This window comes from Gossypium arboreum, chromosome 9, assembly GCF_025698485.1.
Source record: "Gossypium arboreum isolate Shixiya-1 chromosome 9, ASM2569848v2, whole genome shotgun sequence".
Lineage (NCBI taxonomy): Eukaryota > Viridiplantae > Streptophyta > Magnoliopsida > Malvales > Malvaceae > Gossypium > Gossypium arboreum.
In genome coordinates, this window is record NC_069078.1 from 58,963,432 (window position 1) to 58,988,705 (window position 25,274).

Sequence of the window (25,274 nt, forward strand, 5' to 3'; positions counted from 1 at the left end):
TTAATCATCAATAACTCACATTAAACTCCATATAATGAAAAATGACATGAACATGCAGAAAATAAATGGTTTCCAAATCATAAAAATACAAACCGAATTTTTGAGCTATTCATCGTCGATTTTCAATTTTCCTTTCCCTCTCGACGGTTCCGTGTAACAGCCTAATTTTTAGTGGTGCCAAAAATAGAGGTTTTGGAACCCTGTTCTTTGATGCTTGAGTCTGTAGATATTATTAATTAATATATACGAGTTAATTATAATATTATATTGAATTTTGGGTTGACAAATTTGTTAATTGAATAGTTAGTTAAGGTACAAGTGTAGCGACCCAAAAGTTAGTGGTGTTGGAAAATGAGGTAACAGGACCTTATTTCCTTAAACTGAGCTCCGTAAATATTTACGGAGTTACTATTTAGGTGAACTAAAATTTGGATAGGTATTTTTTGTCAAATTAGTGATTAATTAAGGTAGAAAGACCAAATCGTAAAAGTAGTAAAAGTTTATCACTATGGAATTTTAATTAATTAAAGAATCAATTGAGCATTGAAGCTTTTTTTAATTCAGAAAATGGTGGTGGATGACAACTTTCATCCACCAAATTAGTTAATTGTCATTAACATTTTTTAATTAGGCTTAATTAAATAATAAGTATATAAGTGAAAATAAAAAGAAAAAAAATGGCTATTTCATGTTCAACTTAATAAGGGTTTTATGCTTTCAACATTAGGTCCTTCATTTTTGGTAAGTTTTCAAGTCCGTTTCTTATAACTTGTATGTTATTGAGGTCTTGGGAACTTGATTTAGCTAACTCAGGAATAAATTTGTAAACCTGTTAAAGTTTACAAAAGCTTCCATTGTTGAATCTTGAAGTTTTTGGTACTGAATTGTTAAAATTCAAGCTTAGATTTGAAAAAGAACTAGTTTATAAAGTAAAAAATGTTAGTTTTGAACTCAGGGACTAAAATGATGTAATTTTGAATTAGGTGTGAAATTTTTGTGAATATAGTTATTAGAGGTCTATAGAAGGATGTAATTGAATTTTTTTTTGAAATTAAGACTCAAAATTGAAAGTTATAGCTATTTCGATTTTAGGGACTAAATTGAATAAAATGAAAAAATTTAAGGGACATCTAAAAAATGAAATTAAATTTATACATGCTTATAATAGGCTATTATAAGAGGTCTAGAATTGATAAATTGAAACAAATTATTATAGGTCGAGAATTGAATAAATCGGAGAATAATCAAGGAAAATGTAAAATTACAGATTAGTCTCTGACACCTTATTAGTTGTTGTTTTTGCTAGGTAAGTACATATAAGACTTACTTATTTAATTCATGATATGTCTATATTATATTGTTTACTTATTAGTTTAAACTGTTATGTAATTTTGATGAAACTGACATCTAAAGGACTAAATCATAAAGAACGAATGATATTATTACCACAAATAGATATGATGCATTGAATGGAATTGAAATGTATATGGATGGATGTTATGAATATGATGGCATTACATGGTTACGATTTTAGGGTTTGAAATGATATAGAAATGGTAATGGTGCTCGTGTGAACTTAGTAAACAATTAGGATATGAATGACATGCCATTAGGGTTTATAAAATAATCTAGGTGTTATTTAGGGAATTTTGTATCGATGGCTAAAATCCAACATGTGTTGCGGATTCTTGGCAACTCGAGTGAGTAGTATTGAATAAAGTTGTAAAGGTAAACTTGACCTACAACTTAAGTGAGCAACCCAAATATCACAACTTGTGTGAGAAAATTCAAATATCATAGCTCGTGTGAGAAAATAAAATAATTATTTATCTATGGCTGAGATCCAACACATGCTGCTGATTCTCAACAACTTGAGGAGCAACATTGAATAAAGCTTGTATAAGAAAACCAACTCTACAGTTTGTGGAAGTAAATCATTCTCGTGTATCCGAGTTCAATTTACTTTAGTTCTCTAGGCAAACGACAGAAATGAAAAAGGTACTAAATGGAAATGTAATGCTCGGAATGAATATATATATGTTACAAGTGGGATTTGATTTAGTGGTACATGTTTTATGATAGAATGTTATATCATTGTATGAATGTGTTATAAGCTTATGATATGTGATTGAACTAACTTATTTAAGATATTAGTTGAATGCACATGAAGTGTAGGATACCAAAGGATTACTATGTTTTTATCAATGATTTCAATTACTAAATTGTTGTCATGTCAGGGTAAGTTAAGTAAATTTCATATGGACTTACTAAGCATTTTAAATGCTTAGATGTTGTCTCCTTTTCCCTTGTAGATCATTAGTTTTACGGAATGTGTCGATTAGATCACCACAATGTTTATACTATCCTATCATCATTCGATAGACATTTGTTTCTTTAAATCTAGATTATGTAGCATGTGCATAGGTGTTTAAAATATGAGTTTAATTGGAAATGATAGTTTGGATTGAATCATGGTTAATGGTTGATCTTTGATAAAATTATTGCCTATATGTATATGTGTTTGGTTGATAACATGTTTGGAATTTTGAATGACCATTTTGAATGTAAAAATATTTGTCAAATGATGGTTTAGCATGAACAAAAGCATGGTGGTATAGATGAAGTATGAATAGGCTAAATTGGTAGGTGTGGTGCCAAATATGTGGGACATATTTGATTGATTGAACATAGAAATGGTTAAATGATTGTTTTGGATGGTACTTTGGTTGGTTTTGTGTAGAAATAAGGGTAAAATTATGCTCCAAATAGATCAGCGACATTGGTAGCTTGAAATAGGTATCAGATGACCTAAAATGTACCAAAAATAGAGTTCGTCTTAGTGTGTTATCAAATGACGAGCAACTCTCCCAGTAGCAACGTGTAACGACCCAAAATCCGTATGCATCAAAAAAAGTGTGTTATCGGGCCTCCGTCTTAGTGAAATAAGTTCGAAAATAATTATTAAAAATATTTATGAGCCTAGTGGTGTGTCTAATTAGGTTTTAATTAAGTAAATTTAGCTTAATTTAGAGTAATTAGCAAAAGGATTAAATTGAATAAAGAGTGAAAGTCTAATTATAAATTAAAAGAAAGTAAAAGGGCTAAAATGGCAATTAAGCCATTTAGCATAAGTTGAGACAACAAACATGTTAAAATCTAAGATATTTTTAGATTTTAATTATGTAAATATATATAATTTAATTATTAATTACTTTTTATTTAAGTATATAGATATTTATTATTTATTATTATTCTATTAAATTATAATTTATATTATTAAATTATGATTATTATTATTATTAAAAATAAATTAAAATAAAGACAAATGTATGGTGATTAAATTATACAAGTGTAATTCATATATTTATACATTTGTAATATATTTATTTAATTACTTTTTATTTAAGTAAAAATATTTTTATCATATTAAAATATTAAATTATATAAACTAAATAAAATAAGGACAATTGGATGATGATGATAATAGGCAAGTGTAAAATATATGTGTGTCCAATTGTAATATATATATATTTGTTATTAAATAAAATATTTATTATTATTGTTATTATTATTATTATAAAGTTAATAAAATAAAAGAATAAAAGAAATGAAATAAAATAAAGTAAAGAAGAAACAGAGAACATTTCGAAACAGAACAGGAAAGAAAAAGGAAAGAAAAAAGAAAGGGAAAATTAAGGTTTTAAAGCTTGAAGTTTAATTGATAAGTTTAATCAAGTCCTTTTCTTATAAATCTGATGTTTTTGGAATCTTAGAGTGAAATACTCTTGAATTTAAGTTGAAAATTTGAAAGTTAATAGATTTTTGAGTAGGGTTTATGTTGAACAAATGATGGAATTGGGGGATTATTTGATAGATATTTTGATTAGAATTGAATAAAGGATTGAATTGTAAACGAAGCTATAAGTTTTGAGTTTTAGGGATTAAATTGAAATAAATTTGAAATTAAGAAAATATGATAAAAATTTAGTTAGATGTGAGTTTGGTAAGAAATTGAGTAGTAAAAAGGTATGAATTGAGAAAGAAAAATATATAGGTTTAGTTGGGATTAAAGTGGAATTAAAGTAAAAGTTAGATAAAAATTTCAGCATTTAAATTGTGTTATGCTAATAATTGTGAAATTATTTTAATTGTTCGTAGCTAATATCGAGCCTGAAGCATCGGCCCAAAAAGGAAAAGGAAAGATCGTCGAGGATTAAATCCGAAGAGAATTCTGGTTTGTATCACTATAACTCAAGCTTTATAATTAATATGTGTTTAATTTAATATGAATATGTGGTAAGTATTTTAAGGTAAGTATTTAATGAAATAATAAAATTTGTGATTGGGTATTAAAATTGAGATTGATACTGAACTGAATTATTGGATTCTGAATATTGTTTTGAATACGAATTGAACTATGAAATTCTTGAATAATGTTACGTATATTGCATTGAACTGTAAAATTTCTAATGAAGTGAATTCTTGTACTCTTGTGAAAATTGATCAAAATAATAAATATAATTAATATTGAATCGAAATGGAAATTATACTGAAAAATGATTTAAATACCCTATTAACTAGTCGGGGTAGTCGGATATAGTTGGCATGCCATAGGATATGGAAGAGTACGGGTTTTTGAAACTTCATCGATCGAGCACTTATGTGCCGACTATTGTTATTATATCTTTATTATCGTTACCGATTTGACACTTTGTGTGTCGAATCGTTATCGTTACTATTACAGATTCAGCACTTTGTGTGTTGAATACTGTTACTGCTACCGTTATTGATTACTTATTAGATATTGTGTACCGTTATGGCACATTGTGCAGTACTGGTGTATTGGTTGGAATCCGTGTATCCGCCGAGTCCGAGTCAAGTTAATAGGGATAAATGAAATAAATCTACTGATAAAACTAAATTTGAATGATATGTCCTATGTGAAAGTTGAGAATTGAAATAAAGAAATAAGAATGGTATATATATATATATATATATATATATATATATAATTGAATGATAACATGAAAGATTGAATTGTTCATTAAGTGATGATAATTGTAATGTAAAAGTATGTGTGTAATTTCTTGTATTTAATTATAAACTGAATTATAGTGATACCACTGAGTATATGCATACTTAGCGTCTGATTGTTTCGTATGCAGTTGTAGAAGTCAAATCTTGAACCAAACATCCAAAGCCGGACTCGACTTGAAACCTTTTGGTGATGTATATTTTCTTTTTATAATGTGGCATGTACTTATGACGTGTATAAAGGTTATTATGTTTTGAATATAAATGGTTTAAAATATTAGTATTGCAAGTTTAAGAATTATAATGAAAAAGTTTATTCATTTCAATTTAATTAGCACAATGATAAATTTAAATTAATATTATATTGATTAAGTTGTTTAGAAAGTAAATAGAATAGAAAATGAATGTGTGAAATAAATTGGTTGAATTGGTTATGTTTGAAATGGATATGGTTTTAATTGCAGGGGGTTTTATGTAAAAATAAGTAGAAATGCTGTCGAAATTTATAAAAAAATAAAAAAATAAAAAATAATAAAAATAAAAATAAAAATTTGGAGTATTTAAACGAATCTCGTTTCACTTAAATGTATGTTTTAGACTTTGAGAGTTTGATATAGGGATTTAGTAATTAAATTATGCTATGACTGTTATTTTATTTGTGAACTATTCATAATTTGTCTGATATGTCCGGTAATGCCTCGTAACTCTGTTTCGGCGATGGTTTGAGGTTAGGGGGTGTTACAATTGTTGGTATCAGAGCTAAGGTTTAGCCGATTCTCGGACTAAATCAAGCTCGTAAATGAGTCTAGAAGTACATGCCACATTTAAGTCGAAACTGAGTCGGGTTTTTGGATGCTAATATATTTATTTGATTTTGTTTTATAGATAAAATGTCAAATGAAAGAATGGATAATGTTGAACAGGAAATGTATACTGGAAGTCGAGAATTTGAAGAAATTGAATCTACTACACCTAGTGTGAATTCGTTAGATAATCAACCTCCTAACGTAGGAAGAGAAAGAGATGCCTCACAACGTCGGCCAACAAATTGTGACATCCCGATGTTGAGTGTCCGAACGTCGCAACCTGACCAAATATTTGGATATGTCACGACATGGAGGGGGTGACGTCATGACGTCAGCTCTGAATTTTCAAAACTTTACAATTTGATCTTATTTAATCTCGGGCCAACAAAAGAGCTTTCATAAGCTCAACTAAGAGTCGAATTTAATTGTATATCATAATATCTAAATGTCTATGACCTGATTGAATATTTTAAGGATTATTTATGATATGCTTGATCTGAAATTTTGAAAATGTTGCAAATTAATCCTTGTTCAATTCTGAGTTGAGTATAGAGCATATGTAACCTCGTATAAGACCTGTGAAAGGTCGTATTTGGTGATTATGAACTGAATTGACTATGATTGTATGATTTATCTTTAATTTGAATATTAATTGTTCGTATTTGTTCCGAAAATGATTGTAGCATCCCGAAAATCAGACTCGGCGATCGGGTTGGGTAAGGGTTGTTACATTCCATGTCAACGTTAGCTAAATAAAATCATAAAATAGATAATATTATCAAAATCCATTCAAATCAAAATCAACACAAAATCAAGCATATTTTACACTTTATTCAATTTAGCCCCTAAATCCGGGACAAACATAACTTTCAATCCAAAGTTTCGGATTGAAATTCGATTTCACAATTACTCATTAAGGAGCTCCTATTTCTTATTCATATAGCAATTTCACGTCTGTTAGAATTAAGTGATTCGAATATTTATTTAAATAAAATACAGTGGTAAAATAAAATAAAAGAAGAATCCATATAGAATTACACTTCTTTTATTTTAATAGGGTTTTTTAAACCTTATTAAATTCCATCTATTTGATATTGATTAGAATAAGGTGTTTCAGTCTTACTAGAATTTGGCTTTACAAGCCTATAAATAGACATAGTCTATTCCTCTTGTAACGATTCGAATTCGACATAGTAAATTTTCTTTTCCTCTGCTCGTGGTTTTTTCCCTAAAGGGTTTTCACATAAAATATGTGTGTTTTTTATTTTATTTTATTTTATTTTCACAAATTGGTGTCCGAGCTTCCGGGTTGTTCATATCGACCACGGTAATGGTGCCTTTGAAGTATGAAATTCCGCTGTTGGATCACAACACCAGATTTGCATTATGGTAGAATAAGATGCAAGCAGTTCTTGCGCAGATGAATTTGGAAGATGCCCTGCTAGGGATAGATAAGATGCCTTCGACATTAACAGATGAAGAGAAGAAGCGTAAGGATCGAAAGGCATTAACATAATTACATCTGCATTTGTCCAATGAAATTTTACAAGATGTGATGAAAGAGAAGACCGCCGCTGCATTATGGAAGAAGCTAGAACAAATATGTATGTCGAAAACTCTAACAAGCAAGTTGCATATGAAGCAGCGTCTTTATGCTCATCGTTTGGAGGAAGGCGCGTCTGTACACGAACACTTAACAGTGTTTAAAGAAATTCTCTCAAACTTGGAGGCCATGGAGGTTCAGTATGATAAGGAAGATCTAGGGTTGATTCTACTTTGTTCGTTGCCCCTGTTTTATTCAACCTTTAGAGACACGATTTTATATAGTCGCGAGTCTCTCACAGTTGATGAGGTTTATGATTCTTTGACCTTGTATGATAAGATGAAACATATTGTGGTTAAACCCGACTCTCAGGGAGAGGGTCTCATTGTTTATGGGAGACAAGATCGGAATGCTGATGATAATCGTGGAAGGACACAAGAACAGAATCCTCGCGATAAATTCAAAGGTAGATCAAAGTTTTCAAATAGAAGTAAAACTTGTAACTTCTGCAAGAAAAAAGGACACATTAAATCTGAGTGCTATAAGCTACAGAATAAGATTAAAAGGGAGGCTACGAATCAAAAGGGAAAACAATTAGAAAATTTTGGTGAAGCTGATGTTGTAGAAGACTACATCGATGGTGAACTTCTAGTCACTTCAGTCAACAATTCTAAAGTGAGCAAGGAGTGGATACTTGATTCAGGCTGCACCTCCCACATGAGTCCCAATTGAGATTGGTTTACAACTTATGAAACAGTGTCTGAAGGTGTTGTTTTGATGGGAAATAATGCTTCGTGTAAAATCGCAAGTGTTGGAACAATTAAAGTTAAGATGTTTGATGGAGTTGTCAGAACACTTAGTGACGTACGACATGGTCCAGAATTGAAAAGAAATTTAATTTCATTGAGTACTCTTAATTCAAAAGGGTACAGATACAGAGCTGAAAGTGGGGTTTTAAAGATTTCCAAAGGTTCCCTTGTTGTGATGAAAGGGCAGAGAAAGACTGCCAAGTTATATATTTTGCAGGGTTCTACTGTTACTGGTGATGCAGCTGTCTCTTCCTTGTCAGATGATGATATTACTAAACTTTGGCATATGCGCCTAGGGCATATGAGTGAGAATGACATGACAGAATTGAGCAAAAGAGGACTTCTTGATGGGCAAAGAATTTGTAAACTGAATTTCTGTGAGTACTGTGTTTTTCGAAAGCAAAAGAGAGTTTGATTCACCAGAGGAATCCATAACACGAAGGGAACGTTAGAGTATATTCATTCTGATCTATGGGGCCCATCCAGAGTGCCTTCACGAGGTGGAGCTAATTATATGCTAACCTTTATTAATGATTTTTCCAGAAAAGTTAGGGTGTTCTTCTTGAAGTAGAAAAGCGACGTGTTTTCCGCCTTTAAGTCTTGGAAAATTATGATTGAAAAACAAATGGGAAAACGAATTTAATACCATCGTACAGACAATGGCTTAGAGTTCTGTTCTGATGAGTTTAATAGATTGTGCAAGTCAAAAGAGATTGTGAGACACTTGACAATTCGCCATACTCCACAGCAAAATGGCATTACAAAACAAATAAATAGAATGATCATGGAGAAGGTTCGATGTATGTTGTCAAATGCCAACTTACTAAAGTCATTTTGGGCCGAAGCAGCCTCTACTACATGTTTTTTGATTTAAAAACTCCACAAGAGGTATGGTCTGGTAATCCTACTAATTATTCTGATTTAAAGATCTTTAGGTGTCCTGCGTATGCTCATGTTGATAATGGAAAATTGGAACTGAGATCAATTAAATGTGTTTTTCTTGGTTATTAAACTATTGTAAAAGGGTAAAAGTTTTGGTGTCCTGAAAATAGAAAAGTTGTGATTAGCAGAGATGTTGTTTTTGATGAAACTGCTATGCTACCTAACTTACCTCTAAAAGTCTCTTCCAATAAAGAAAATCAAAAGTAGGTAGAGCATCAGATTAATACAGAGTCGACTCCTCAAGCCAGTACAAAAATTGAGAATAGAGTTACTTCTTCACCACAATACTCTATCGCCAAAAACAGAACTAGAAGAGAAATTAAACCTCCAAAGAAGTATGCTGAGGCTGATCTAGTTGCTTATGCTTTAAATGTGGATAAAGAGATAGACGCGAATCAAGAGCCATCTAATTATTCTGAGGCGATTAGCTGTAAAGACTCAGAAAAGTGGATGTTTGCTATGCAAGAGGAGATGGAATCATTCTACAAAAACAGAACATGAGATCTTGTGAAACTTCCTAAAGGTAAAAAGACTGTTCGTTGTAAATGGGTGTTTAAAAAGAAAGAAGGGACTCCAAGAGTTGAAGAACCCAGATATAAAGCAAGACTTGTTGCAAAGGGTTATAGTCAAATTCCAGGAGTGGACTTTACAGATGTATTCTCCCATGGCCATGCATGATTTAGAGCTTGAGAAGTTAGATGTAAAAACTGCATTTTTGCATGGAGAACTTGAGGAGGATATTTACATGCAACAACCAGAGGGTTTTACAGTCTCAGAAAAAGAGGACTATGTTTGCTTGCTGAAAAAGTCCCTTTACGGTTTGAAACAGTCACCAAGACAATGGTACAAAAGGTTTGATTCCTTTATGACTTCTCATGATTTCAAAAGAAGTAGTTTTGACAGTTGTGTTTACTTTAAGAAAAACAGTGATGGTTCTTTTGTGTATCTACTTCTTTATGTTGATGACATGTTACTAGCAGCAAAAGATAAATGAGAGATAAGAAAGGTCCAAGCCCAACTAAGTGAAGAATTTGAGATGAAAGATTTAGGACCAGTAAAAAAGATACTTGGTATGGAGATTCTCAAAGATAGAAAAACAAGTAAATTGTACCTAAGTCAGAAGGGGTATATTGAGAAAGTTCTTTGCAGGTTCAATATACAGAGTGCTAAGCCTATTTGTACTCCTTTAGTTTCATCGACTTTGTCTCCACAATCAGATGATAGATTGAGTACATGTCACATCTTCCATACTCTAGTATAGTGGGATCTCTCATGTATGCTATGGTTTGTTCACATCTAGATTTATCATATGCAGTCAGTGCAGTTAGCAAATATATGGCGAATCCTGGTAAAGAACACTGAAAAGCAGTTCAGTGGATTTTAAGATACTTACGAGGTACTAATGATGTTTGCTTACAGTTTGGAATAATTGAAGATGGAGTCATTGGGTATGTTGATGCTGATTTTGCTTGAGACCTTGGTAGAAGAAGATCTCTTATAGGTTATGTCTTTACAATTGGAGGTTGTGCAATCAGTTGAAAAGACACTTTGCAAACTACAGTCGCTTTGTCTACCATTGAAGCTGAGTACATGGCGATTACTGAGGCTTGTAAAGAAGCTATTTGGTTGAAGGGACTCTTTAGTGAACTCAATGAAGACCTTCAAATCAACACAGTATTTTGTGAAAGTCAGAGTGCCATCTTTCTTACAAAAGATCAAATGTTTCATGAGAGAACAAAATACATTGATGTTTGGTATCATTTTGTTCATGATATTATTGCTCGTGGCGATATTGTTGTGAGCAAAATTAGTACTCATGAAAATCCTGCAGATATGATGACCAAGTCACTTCCTATAATCAAGTTTGAGCATTGCTTAAACTTGGTTGGTGTTCATTGTTGAAGTTAAACCCTTAAGGGGTTTTATGGAAGAGATGGAGAACTTGTTCGTTGAGAGTTCGCGATGAAAAACTTGTTGATTGAGAATTCGTGTCAAGGTGGAGATTGTTAGAATTAAGTGACTCGAATCTTTATTTAAATAAAATACAGTGGTAAAATAAAATAAAAGAAGAATCCATATAGAATTACACTTCTTTTATTTTATTTTAGAATAAGGTTTTTTAAACCTTATTAAATTCCATCTATTTGATATTGATTAGAATAAGGTGTTTCAGTCTTACTAGAATATGGCTTTACAAGCCTATAAATAGACATAGTCTATTCCTCTTGTAACGGTTCGAATTCGACATAGTAAATTTTCTTCTCCTCTACCGTGGTTTTTTCCTGAAAGGGTTTCCACGTAAAAATCTGTGTATTTTTTATTTTATTTTATTTTATTTTCACAATGTCAATTTTCCATTTTAGTCAATTTGATACCTAAAGTACGAAACTAACAATTAGGCATTACAATTTAGTCATTTTCTTAAACTAAGCTTAATTTTTATTTATTTAACACCTAAAACATTCAATTCTCAACAATATAATCTCATCAAAATTTCACTAATTGATCAATTTAATCATTGGGTTAGCTTAATCAGACTTCCAAGATAATAAAAAATCTATAAAAATTAAAGAAAAATGACTAGTGACTTACTTGAAATTGAAGCTAAAAGCTTGGAAACCCTTTAATGGCATTTTTATTCTTGTTCTTTTCTTATATTCAATTGGATAAATGATTTTATCTCTCTTCCTAGTCGAAATCTCACTTTTATAGTGAGATTAATTTGTAACCTAAGTTAATTAATCTTAATTTAATCAAAGAAACCTTAATTTGTTTAAGTTAATGGCCAATTAATCTTACGCCCACTAAATACACTTAAATATTGTAACCCCATAACCCATACCCATCACCGAATTAGGGTTATGGCATATTACCCTACAATCTAGAACAATCAATAACAGATAGAAATAAGTTTACCAAATTAATTAATAGAATTTCAGAAATAATTCATATTGGAGTAACACATACATTTATGGGCCTTAAATTGAGTTTACGTTGCTTTAAAAATAGTTTAGTAACAATTAGGGACCAATTCAAAGCAAATTAGCAAGTTCAGGGAAAAACTGAAAAATTTTCAAAACAGAAGTCACATGGCTGTGTAACCTGGCCGTGTGACATAGCCCAGGTCATATGGTATAGGGCATGACCGTGTTCCTAATCGGGTGACATATCGTGTACCTTTCGAAACCATTCCATACTACCGTGTTGCAAGTCGTATGCTAGCCCATGTTCAATTTGATGCTAGGTCATAAATCCGTGTTGCAGGCCGTGTGCCAGACCGTGCTTGAAACAATTTTAATGTGGAAACTGCACCTAACACGTTCAGGGCACATGCCCATGTCGATTGCCCGTGTGTGACGCACGACCGTGTGACAGCTTGCCCGAAGATATCCCAAAACATGCTCATTTCATATACAAATGCTTAAGTACTTAATTATACACTTACGCACATGTTCACAAGACTTTAGGATGCATTTTAAACTACTCAAATCAAGTTAAACAACCAACCTATGTGCCTAACCAATGTGCCATCATTAATACCACATTTCAATCACATAATTAATCCATTATCAAGCTAAAGTTTCAAGCCATAAATGCATACCAACCCTAATAAAAATAACTTACCAATTCATGCTTGATTAGTATCAATCACTCATGCCTTAACTATAATTAAACATACATGCCTCAAATAGCTACTTAGCATAACAACAATACAAGTACATCAAACTACCACATATGCGTTTAAAACTATCACCAAAACATTCACCATTAGCCTATTACATACCATATAAGCCAAGGTTATACTCAAAGTCTACCAAAAGATCCTCAGATAGTGTGATTCTTCGAGTTGATCCGATCTCCCAACTTCCCCAAAACGAATCAGACTAATATGCAACAACATCAAAGTACGAAGATTATTTTGTCACTTCTCTATGCCTCAATTTTCAACTCATTCTTAATTTGGAATAATAATTTCGTTCAATTCACTAATTCCAATAGAAAAATCAAATCATTTTATGCAATTAAGTCCTTTTTGACATTTTTACAAAATTATTCCCAATATTTCATTTATTTATAATTTAGTCCCTAAGCTCAAACTTGTAATTTTACCAATTTTTAGCTGAATTCAAGCTTAGCTTAATTTTTTGGGACCCTTATACAGTCCATAGTTATTGTTATTACACAAGTACATGTAATTTTACTATTTCACGTTTTAGTCCTTAAACATCAAAATTACCAAAAACTACTTTACAAAATAGTCATATTTGGCAATCAAGTTTAATAATCTACCATTGAACTTCAAGAACACACTAAAATAACTAGTCATCAAGTTAGCTAAATCAAGCTAATATGAGCTCAAAAAAATAAAAATTACTAAAAACGGGTGAAATTTGACTTACAAAAAGGAGATTAAACTTGAACGAAGCTTTCCCAACCCTAAAAATAGCTATTTGAGTTTTCTTCCATGAAGAAGAAAAGAAAATGTTCATGTTATCATTTAATTTCTTTAATTTTAACTTAAAATTTAACTATTTATTAAATTACCTTTTTTATTATAACTTATAAAATTACTAAATCATGTCCATATATGTCTATAATATAAGTATATGGTTTAATTACCATCTAAAGAGGGTTTAATTGCACAATTAGTCCTTTAATTATTTTAAATTATTAGTTAATTAAACTTTATTTCAATTTAACCCTAAATTAATTAGGAATAAATGAGGAAATGGCCCAAAAGCTAGTGGATTAATCATATCCACCATTGCTTGGACTTTTTGACTATGGTTTAATCATCGTTTTTGTCCCTTTACTATTTTAAATTTATAGTGATTAACTGTTACCTCTTTTACAATTTAATCCTTTTACCTTAATTAAGCAAGCAATCGTTAAAACTACCGGGCTAAACTTCAATTCACCTATAATACGACTTTGTAAAGATTTAATAAAAAACTCACGAGATCGGTTTACAAAATAGGGTCCCGATACCTAATTTTCTGAAACCACTTGACTTCTGGAACAACCACTCATACTAACCATTAATTAAATTAGTTAAAATTCATTAAATCAAAATTCAATATAAATTTATTATTGACTCGTATAATGTAAATACTAATTATACGAACTTATTCGTCGGATTTGTGGTCCTGAAACCATTGTTTCTGACACCACTGAAAAACGAGCTATTACAACTCTCCCCATTTAGGAAATTTTAATCTCGTAATTGTTACCTCGAAATCCAGAAGTAAATCTCGGATTGGTATCACAAATAATAAATAATGACACTCTATGTGATCTAACAATTTTTGACATGTATGACTCGGCTACTTCTCAAGCAGATAATCAGTTCTGACTAGAATAAATGAGTTCACCTTGTCAATCTATCAACTATAACCCAGATCAAATATTTCTTCCCTAGTGATACAAGAAATCCAGATATAAAATTCATTGTGACTTGCTCCCATTTTCACTCAGGAATTATGATAGGCTGTAATAATTCCAACGGTACTTGATATTCCAAAAGAATAGAATATGTGCTGCTGCAAGCCTCAGATAAAATATCTCGTTTTAACTTTAGATTATTTGGAACACACAATCCATTGCAGAATTACATCATACCATCAGTATCCACTGTAAATCCTATAGACAAATCACCATGGATTTGCTATCACTTAGATATCAACTTTTAGGTCATCATCTTGCAATCCCCAAATTTTCATTTCAACTAATACAGAACCATTACTAGAATCAACATATTCCTTCCCGGATTCAAGTTGGATCAATACAAAACTTCAATCAGTAAGACTTTCAATTGGTCAGAACTTTCAGAGACATTTTCAGAGTTTCCAAATAATAATAAAAGAGAGTTACTTGAATATATACGAACCCCATTTGTCCGAATTTACATAATAAAGAAAAATAATCTCGCTGAGACAAACCCACATTTACTAACTTTCACATTACAAGAAAATATATGTTCAGATGAAGCTGAAAAATCGATTCATCAAATTCTTAAATTAACAAAGACATTAATTAATCTAGGCAACATTTCCAAAATTCATATTGGCCACATTGAGCTCAAAAAAATTTTCCAATATGCCATAATCTTTACTAGTAGCTAATAACAACTAGATCTATTGTAATGCCCTTACTTTCTTATTTCTGTTTCTGTGAGTATTTGACATAACTGTATATCTGCTTTAGTGGTTAAGTGTTCTGGGTGTGTGTGAGAGGTCTTGGGTACAAGTCTCACCTTTGTTAATTTTTTTATTTGTGGATCAAGCCTTATTCTTTTTCATTGGGCTTATATTAAATTATCTGCAAATGCATATCAGAATGAGCCTGCTGGTTCGAGTGGTAAGGGATCAGTATGTTAGAGGTCCTAAGTTCGAATCTTTGTGCAGGTGTGGGTGCTATTTTTGGCTCGGGTATGGGCAAGTATTTTGGTGGAGTTGGGATTTTGAAGTGGTTGAGATTAAGGTGTTGGTGGGCAGTTAAGGGATATCTAATAAGTGTTATGTAACACCCCTAACACGGCCTAGACGTTATGGCCGGATCTAGCGATATCACATGATAGGGTGTTTGAAAACTATGCCGTCACTATAAAACCATTTCCATTCAATTACTTATCTTAATATCTTATTAGTTCCAAAGTCGTGTTACTCATTTAGTAGATAGTTTCAAAACATTAATCACTGCAGAAGCTTCAAAACAGTTTAAACAATCATGCGTTTTCGAAAATCATTTGTTTTTTTTTAAACCGAGGTTTCCTACTACTGGCAGTTGTAATTCACAAGGTAAAGACAATTAAATCCCAAAACCAAACCAAAGTCCAAAAGTCCAATTACAACCCAAAAATTTAACCAGTAAAAATTGACTAAAAATAAAACCAATAATCATAAATTAAAACCATGATAGTCCACCACTGTGGTCACCATTAAGTCTTCCGCCGTACTGATCTATCTAGGTTTGGGGATTACCTGTGCACGTTAAACAGATAGGGTGAGTTTTCGTAAACTCAGTGTGTAATCCCGCAGAAAATAACAAACAATCAGTAATTACAATGCACAGTCAAACAGTCTTGGGCCTAAGCCCTTTCAAGTCGATGACATTTGGGCCTTAACCCATCTCAAAGATCATGTCGTGATCACCATGCGTTTTCAAGAACAAAGTCCTACCCAACTAGCCTCTACACACCATCTCCATCCAACCCTACACTCTATATGGGGATTAAATCAACCCCCCATCCCTACACTCCAGATAGTACCGAATGCGACACAAAACAGTAATTTGCAACTGAGCTGTAAGTATATAAGGCTTAAAAGCCTTTTACTACACTTCCTCCAAACATAATCAACCCAACCCAATGCAATGCAACATACAATGAGATGTCATGCCATCACAGGTCTATCAGATACACATACAGTTCAGTATATATGATTATATAAATAACATGCTTAGCACATAATTTACACAATCAATTTCACACAGTTAAGGGTCTAAATAGTGCTTACCGACCTTATGGAAGGCTTACAGTTGACTTGGACCTGCACAACCTTAACAATCATTTCAGTAAAAATGGGCTCACACGTTCATGTGGCCCACACGGCCCAAATTGGCCAGCCCGTGTGTCACACACGGACTGACTGGCCATCACACGGTCGTGTCATGTGTGCATGGCCTGGCTTCATTGAACACACGGCCGTATTGTCGTACACGGCCTACCACACGGGTGACCACACGCCTATGTGGCATCGACAGTCCACTTTTTTGACTTTTCTTTGAATCTTATTTTCTATGTTTCGGGTACACACCTATATCATTTTTGATGCAAAAAACAACTCCAAACAATTCTGAACCTATAATAGACCAGTATTTTCACTTAGTTAATCACTTAAACAACCGAACTACCAAAACCCGAAACAGAATATTCATCATGTGAGCGAAAACCTTTACCTTCAATTGAATATCAGAGATTCCATGCCCTTAAAACGCCGATGAAAAATATTCAGCCCCTCGAAAAAACCCTAAACACTAAGTGAACCCTTCTTAACGCTTATCCAAAACATAATTAAGTTTAACCAAAAACTAAACTTACCAAATGCGTGTAGTCTATGAAGCACCACGGAATCAAGAGAAAAGAATTAGAAGAAAGAAAAGGGTGAGGGAAAATTTAGTAGAAAATTCGACAGCAAGAGGGCAAAGAATCGGCAGAGACAAAGAAAAAAGAAAAGAAGAGAACAGACTTTTTGGCAAAAAGGAAACCCCAAATAAGATTTAACTAAAATAACGTTAAAGCTTAAACGAGACAAAAACTTACCTTGAAAACCAAGGATGCTCTCCAATACAATTCGGAACTAGAATAGCTCCTTACCCCCGATTCTCGAATGTCAAAACAGTATTCACAAGCCTCCAATTAATATCTTAAAAATTGAAGTTACAAAGTACTAAAATCACTTACTATTATTGATGAACTTAGTGCGTGAACTCCAGAAGAGTAAAGAAAGAAGAAAAGAAACCATAAGGGTGAGGAAGAAAGTTTCAAAATTCAACTATGGAGAGAAGGAAAAATGAAGCAAAAAGAAAAGATGACAGAGAAGTTGGCGTCAGAAATTGGAAGAGTAAGAGGAAGCAAAATTTCAGCAGGGGAGAAGGTAAAATTGACGTCAAAAGACAGAGGAAAGACTCGAGGATTTCGAAAATAAAAAAATAGAAATAAAATCAAATTTTTGGATATTCCCCAACATTCCCTAATTCACTCCTAAATTCTCTCCATCAAACTCCCACTACTTAGATTTCCAATACAACTTAAAACTCTCAGCCACCAAACCAAGAAAAAATAATTACCCTTGCTAACGCAGGGATTCGAACATAGGACCATCAACAAGCCAACACACTACTTAACCACCAGACCAGCAGGCCCATTCTGATATAAGCTTATCAACAATTAAATAAAAGCCTATTGACCAAAGATAGAGCTTTATTCATAAAATTACCAAAATTTTCCCAATTCATGGATTGAACTTGGGACCTCTCACACCTACCTAGAACACTTAACCACTGAAGTAGATACACATTTATGTCCCACATTCACAAAAATAAAAATTTAAATTTTTTAGGATGTTACATTTTAATTTATTTTTTCCCCAAAATTCTCTCTGTGTTTTGACGTTCTTCTTCTTCCAAACAAAATCCCCATTACTCTTATTTTTTTTAACTACTCTCTATCAGAGTTAAACTGCTTCCTTTGATATTTGGTTTTGCCACTAATCATTGTTTTAGGAGTTTCAAATCTTTAGTTTCATGTAATCAGTAAGTAGACTTTGGATTGTTTCCTTTTAGAGTTGTTTTCTGAAGGTTGAAACTTTGTGGTATCTTTATATAGGAGAAGTAGGGGAAACAGCAGTCTCTTTTCAACGGTCGAATCTGTATGAGTGAATGGGTGTGTTGGTGTAAGTGTGTGTGCACCTTTCGGTTTAGTTTCTAAGAGTTTGTGAATTGTTGGCTAATTTCATTGTGGGTATTCTTTTTTAGGTTCTAGAGGGATCGGGATTATTTTTGTATTGAATTAATGCCAGGTGTGTACTCAAAACATGAAAAATTAAGTTTCGAAAAAAGCTGAAAATGACCACTGTCGACGCCACACGGGCTTGTGGTAGGTCGTGTGTGAGACACGACCGTGTGGTCGTCGAAGGAATGGCCATGCACAGCACACGACGTGTGGTGACTTGAATGTGGCCGTGTGGGCCATATGGGCTAGGCCAAGTTGGATGTGTGGGCCATATGGGCAAAGGCCAATCTGGGCGTGTGGGCCCACAAAAGTAGGTCACACGGGCATGTAGGCCCATAATTCTAAAATTTCCTTTAGGGTCACACGGGTCACTCCGATCGACTATGGGCCTACTGTAGGGTCAGTAAGGGCTATTAAACCCCTATTTGTATGCTGAGATGTTCTGATAGATGGATCTGAGTAGGATGCTGCATGTATACTTAACTGTACTACTCTACATATAACTACTATCTGTATGTAAGCATGTTGAGCATGTGTAATTTGTTACATCTGTATCTAATTTTCTGTATCTGTTATTGGGGTGGGATTTGTATATGAGGAGGAAATATACTGTTCGGCGTTGATTGCCTATTTTCTGGCAGCTTGACTGTATATAATTCTGTTATGTGTCTTAATGGCACAATGTGGTCTGTAGGGATGTGTGGGTTTTAACCCCACATGGTGTGATGGGATGGTCGGAGATGGTGTGTAGAGGATGGGGGTAGGATTTATACATATCTGCTTCTGTAATCTGAATCTGAATCTGAAACTATATCTGTTCTGACTGTGCATAAAATTCTATATGTTTGCATACTTAATTCTACTGGGTTGCACACTGAGTTTTTGTAAACTCACATTTGTTGTCTGTTTTGTCAGGTAATCCACAGACTTAGGTGGATCGGTGCGACGGAGCCTCTCGGTGGCCACGAGTTCATAAACTGGTTATGTTTACGATTTTTATTTTAAAGATTATTTCTGGATTTTTGTAACAATTGGACTTTCCGAACTTTTTAGCTGATTTTCTTCTGGGTTTGGATTTCCGTTTTAGTATTTAATTTGCAGTTGGTATCTAAAAACTATGGTTTCTAATAAAACAAGGGTTTTCAAAAATTACGAACTAATTTCTTGAAGTACAACGTTTTCGTAAGCTTCCGCTATAAAACACGTAATGTGGCTAATTAATTAGTTGAATAAACATTTGACAATGGATAAAGGCAAATAAGAGTTTTAAAAATGGAATGGTTTTAACGCGGAGAGTTCGATATCAAACCCATTCTTTGTGACATCTCCTGATTTAGCCATAGCGCCTAAGTCGGGTTTGGGGTGTTACATCTATATTTATCTTTGAAAACACTATTATGTCTTTTAACTGATCAAACATGTCGTCTATATGAGATAAAAGATATTTATTCTTTATCCCGAATTTGTTCAACTTTCACATTTAAGAAGAAATCTCATAAATTCTTCAGGAAACAAATCAAGAAACTCGTTGACAATCGATACATGATAAATCTTTGATCCCATTTCTTGAGTATCAAGTAAACATATATATATATCAGAAATGCTTACAAGTCAATTTTTGTATGGAGATAACTAAAATAATTCTGGTAGTTTTATCTGAATTAATCGAATTCAACCATAATACTTTCCCCATTCTAATAGTATAGAGCAATTTACTTTAGTCTACAGTTCACTTTAGCATCGTATAACCTTAGCTATTTTATTCCCAAATTAATATCAAATTCAAGAAATGGTAATAATATCATATCAATAGGAAAATCATAGCCACAGATTCTCAACAGATAATTTCGATATACTAAGTTAACTATTACACTCTACTCGATGGATTATGACTTGAACATCAAACTCAGTTAACTCAAGAAATAGATCTTTATTCGTTACTAACGCAGTGAAAATATATAAGTAAGTTGATCCAGTATTACCTAGTGCATATAAATAAAAATATCACAAAGATAAAATGTACTAGAAATAATATCAGATGCGGTAGTTCAGATCTAACATCGGTCCCACTACATTTAATTCCAATGTTATCTCCCTGACCAGGGTGTTTACCTTTCTGAGGTGTAGACAATTGTTTAACATTATCCACTGGCATAATTTCTCAATTATATTTACTAAGCTGTACAACTTCCTGTCCAGATTACATCCAAGGACATTTTTCTTTCTAAACTCAAATTTGAAGAAATTACAGTTAATCTAGTCTCTCTATACAACCGCCGTTAATGTTGACTACCAATTATAAATCTTACCTTATATTAAGGACATGTCACATTTGAGATAATCATCAATGAAACAAGCCATATCATCAAAAAAATTCCTAGACATTTTCAAACAAGTACCCAACCCTAGTCGAGTCATCACTTGTTTTATCGCTAAATTCTTCGGTTCCATACCTTCAGATTATTTAATCAAAAGTCGTCGAACTATTTCAGTCTGTTGAGGACCCAAGATGCCATAGGTAGCACAGTAGGGGGTAGAGGTTGTAGGGCCACTGAATTGGCTCACACCAGTTCTATGAACCACTGACTCATTAAATCAAAAAGACACTTTGATTTTACTATCAAACATTTGTAAAACTGGTAAACTATAAGTTACTTCCAGTTTAGAAGTCGGGATTTTACCATTTTTGTCATTAAGGTCAGTATGACCAAATTCTATTAACATTCATAAATCTATAAGAAAAACAGAGGTTAGATCGGATCAATCAATATCACACTATCACAGGTTTATATGGCATGTAATTTCTAGACTTCAGATACGCTACATTCAGTTTGAGAATCGACTAAATCGTAGCTTCGATACAACTAAATGTAACACCCATAACCCGTACCTGTCATCAAATTAGGGTTACGACATATTACCATAAAATCTAGAACAATCAATAATAGATAGCATCAAGTTTACCAAATTAATTAATAGAATTTCATAAGTAATTCATATTGGAGTAATACATACATTTATGGGCTTTAAATCGAGTTTATGTGGCCTTAAAAATAGTTTAGGAACAATCAGGGACCAATTCAAAGGAAATCAGTATGTTTAGGGAAAAACTAAAAATTTTCAAAACAATGGTCACATAGTCGTGTGACTAGGCCGTGTGACATAGCCCAGGCCATGTCGTGTAGGGGTACTGCTGTGTGGCTAATTGTGTGACAGAACGTGTACCTTTCGAAACAATTCCACACGACCCTGTCGTAAGCCGTGTGCTAGCCTGTGTTCAATTCGATGGTGGGTCACACGTCATGTCGCAGGCCCTGTGCCAGACCGTGCTTGAAACTTTTTTGATGTGAAATTGCACCTAACATGTTTGGGGCACACGCTCATATGGGTTGCCCGTGTGTGACACACGACAGTGTGATAGCCCGTGTCCCAGGCCGTGTGTACCCGAAGATATCCCAAAACATGCTCATTTCATATAAAAATGCTTAAGTACTTAATTATACACTTATGCACAAGACTTTAGAATGCATTTTAAACTACTCAAATCAAGTTAAACAACCAATCTATGTGCCTAACCAATGTGCCATAATTGATACCACATTTCAACCACATAATAAATCCATTATCAAACTAAACTTTCAAGCCATAAATGCATACCAACCCTAATAACAAAACTTACAAATTCATGCTTGATTAGAATCAAGCACTCATGCTTTAACTAGAATTAAACATACATGCCTCAAATAGCTACTTAGCACAATAACAATACAAGTACATCAAACTACCACATATGCGTTTAAAACTATCGCCAAAACATTCACCATTAGCCTATTACATGCCATATAAGCTAAGGTTATACTCAAAGTCTACAAAAAGATCCTCATATAGTGTCATTCTTCGAGTTGATCAGATCTTCCGACTTCCCCAAAATAAATTAGACTAGTTTGCAATAATGTCAAAGTACATAGACTATTCTGCAACTTTTCTATGCCTCAATTTTCAACCCATTCTTGATCTACAATAATAATTTCATTCAATTCACTAATTCCAATATAAAAATCAACTCATTTTATGAAATTAAGTCCTTTTTGATATTTTTACAAAATTACCCCTAATATTTTATTTTTTATGATTTAGTCCCAAAGCTAAAACCTGCAATTTTACCAAATTTCAACCGAATTCAAGCTTAGCTAAATTTTTTGGGACCCTAATACAGTCCATATTAATTTTTATTACACAACAAGGACATGTAATTTTTCTATTTCACATTTTAGTCCTTAAACATCAAAATTACCAAAAACTCCTTTACAAAATAGTCATATTTGGCAATCAAGTTTTATAATCTACCATTAAACTTCAAGAACACATTAAAATCATTAGTGGCATAATCCACAACGTTTAACAGTTTCACAAATTAGTCACTGTGTTAGCTAAGCTAATACGAGCTCAAAAACATAAAATTACTAAAAATGGGCGAAATTTCACTTACCAAAAGGAGATTAAAGCTTGACCGAAGCTTTCCCAACCCTAAAAAAGGCTACTTAGGTTTTCTTCCACGAAGAAGAAAAGAAAATGTTTATATTATCATTTAATTTTTTTAATTTTAACTAAATTTTAACTATTTACTAAATTATCCTTTTATTACAACTTATAAAATCACTAAATCATGTCTATATATGTCCATAATATAAGTATATGGTTTAATTACCATCTAAGGAGGGTTTAGTTGCAACTTATAAAATTTTAACTATTTACTAAATTACCCTTTTTATTACAACTTATAAAATTACTAAATCATGTCCATATATTTCTTTCAATTATTTTAAATTATTAGTTAATTGAACTTTATTTCAATTTAACCTTAAATTAATTAGGACTAAATGAGCAAATGACCCAAAAGCTAGTGGATTAATCATATCCACCACCGCTTGGACTTTTTGACCATGGTTTAATCACCGTTTTGGTCCATTTACTATTTTAAATTTATAGCAATTAACTTTTAGCTCTTTTACAATTTAATCCTTTCATCTTAATTAAGCAACCAAACGTCAAAATTAGCAGACTAAACTTCAATTCACCTATAGTACGGCTCTATGAATATTTAATAAAAATATTCATGAGTTCAGTTTACAAAAATGAGGTCCTGATACCTAATTTTCTGAAACCACTTGACTTCCAGAACAAGCACTCATACTAACCATTAATTCAATTAGTTAAAATTCATCAAATCAAAATTCAATAGAGAATTATTACTGACTCATGTAATTTAAATACTAATTATACAAACTTACTTGTCGAATTTGTGGTCCCGAAACTATTGTTTTCGACACCACTGAAAAACAGGCTGTTATAACTATGGTTTAATTGATGTTTTGAACCTTTGGTTAATTGCAATTTAAGTCCCCAAATAATTTCCTAATTAAAAATCTATAGCGATCAGACTTTCCAATTTAGTACTTAGGCCTTAATTAACAACAATTTCGACCAAATTGACCATCCAAAGTTTAATTCATCTATACAAAAACTTCATAAATGTCTTTATTTAATATTTATAGACTTAATTTATAGAAATGGGATCCCAAAATCAAAAATTTCGATACCACTAGAAACTGAGTCGTTACAAGAGCCCACTTCCATATGTGCCCTACAAATATATGTTGTGGGGGTTGCTAAAAATAAGGTGTTTGTTTTCTTTTGGTGTGTCGAAAAAAAATCAAAGAAAAAGAGGAAAGTGGGAAAGAAAAAAAAAACTATGTTTTATCCATAGACCAACCTTCGTATTCTCTTCGATCAGAGGTCCATCTAATGTCTGTTGGAGCTGATTTTTCTATGGTAGCTAGTAGCCTCAAATATTTTTAATGTGTACGATCCGATTTTTGTTTAGGGTACTATAGTTTCAGGTTTTCTTCTTTCAAAGTCACCTTGTTTTGATGATATTCTCAACTTTTCTCTTAAAGTTTGCTTGAGTTATTTCGTTAATAGCCTTGTTTGAGTTGTATACTATTTATGGTGGCTTGGTTGTGATATTTTAGCATGACTTTTATTATACTGGAATTTTTTGTGGACTTTGAAGTCCTATGTTTTTTACCTATTGTTTTAAAAGAGTTTTTCACGTAAAATTGTGTGTCTCGATTTTTATTATTTTTGCTTGTGATATTGTAGTTAATTTGCATCAATTGTTGATATATTGCGTTATTGAATTTGTCATAATTAACGAATTGATTTATTGAGAGTGAAAGAACACCGAATATGCTTCTGCATTGTTTCATCGGGTTCAGTTTCATCCTAAAAAGAACAACATAAGCCAAGTAAGAAACCCCATAATACCAACAACCATGTCGAACAAAATTCTTTAATTTTTTCATACTCATAATCACCATTCATCTCCCCAAAACCCAATCAATATTGCTACTGCTGTTGTCATTGTTCGTTGAGTGGGAATTTGAATAATTATATGAAAGATTAAAAAATAAACAAAAGTATATAATAAGGAGATGAAAAGATTAAGGGTGTGCGGTGGGGTGGAAAAGTAAAAAAATGAAAGGATGTAGTGAAAAAGTTGAAAGAAAAATAAATTTTGAGTATGCTTGATAGGAAAAAAAAAGTGAGAGGAAAGAAAATACGAGAGA

At 32.5% G+C, this 25,274-nt stretch overlaps 1 protein-coding gene across 10 annotated transcripts in view; it reads left to right on the forward strand.

The window, feature by feature from the left end:
* Nucleotides 1–25,274, forward strand: part of LOC108454396 (peroxygenase-like) — a 91,079-nt gene that overhangs the window by 61,454 nt on the left and 4,351 nt on the right. The window contains exon 1 of one of the 10 annotated variants that reach the window (XM_053019283.1): nt 19,397–19,406. The exons of the other annotated variants lie outside the window; for them this stretch is intronic. The gene's annotated coding sequence lies outside the window, so the exon portion shown is untranslated. Of the gene's footprint in view, nt 1–19,396; nt 19,407–25,274 lie in introns of those variants that run through there. 10 annotated transcript variants of the gene reach the window in all.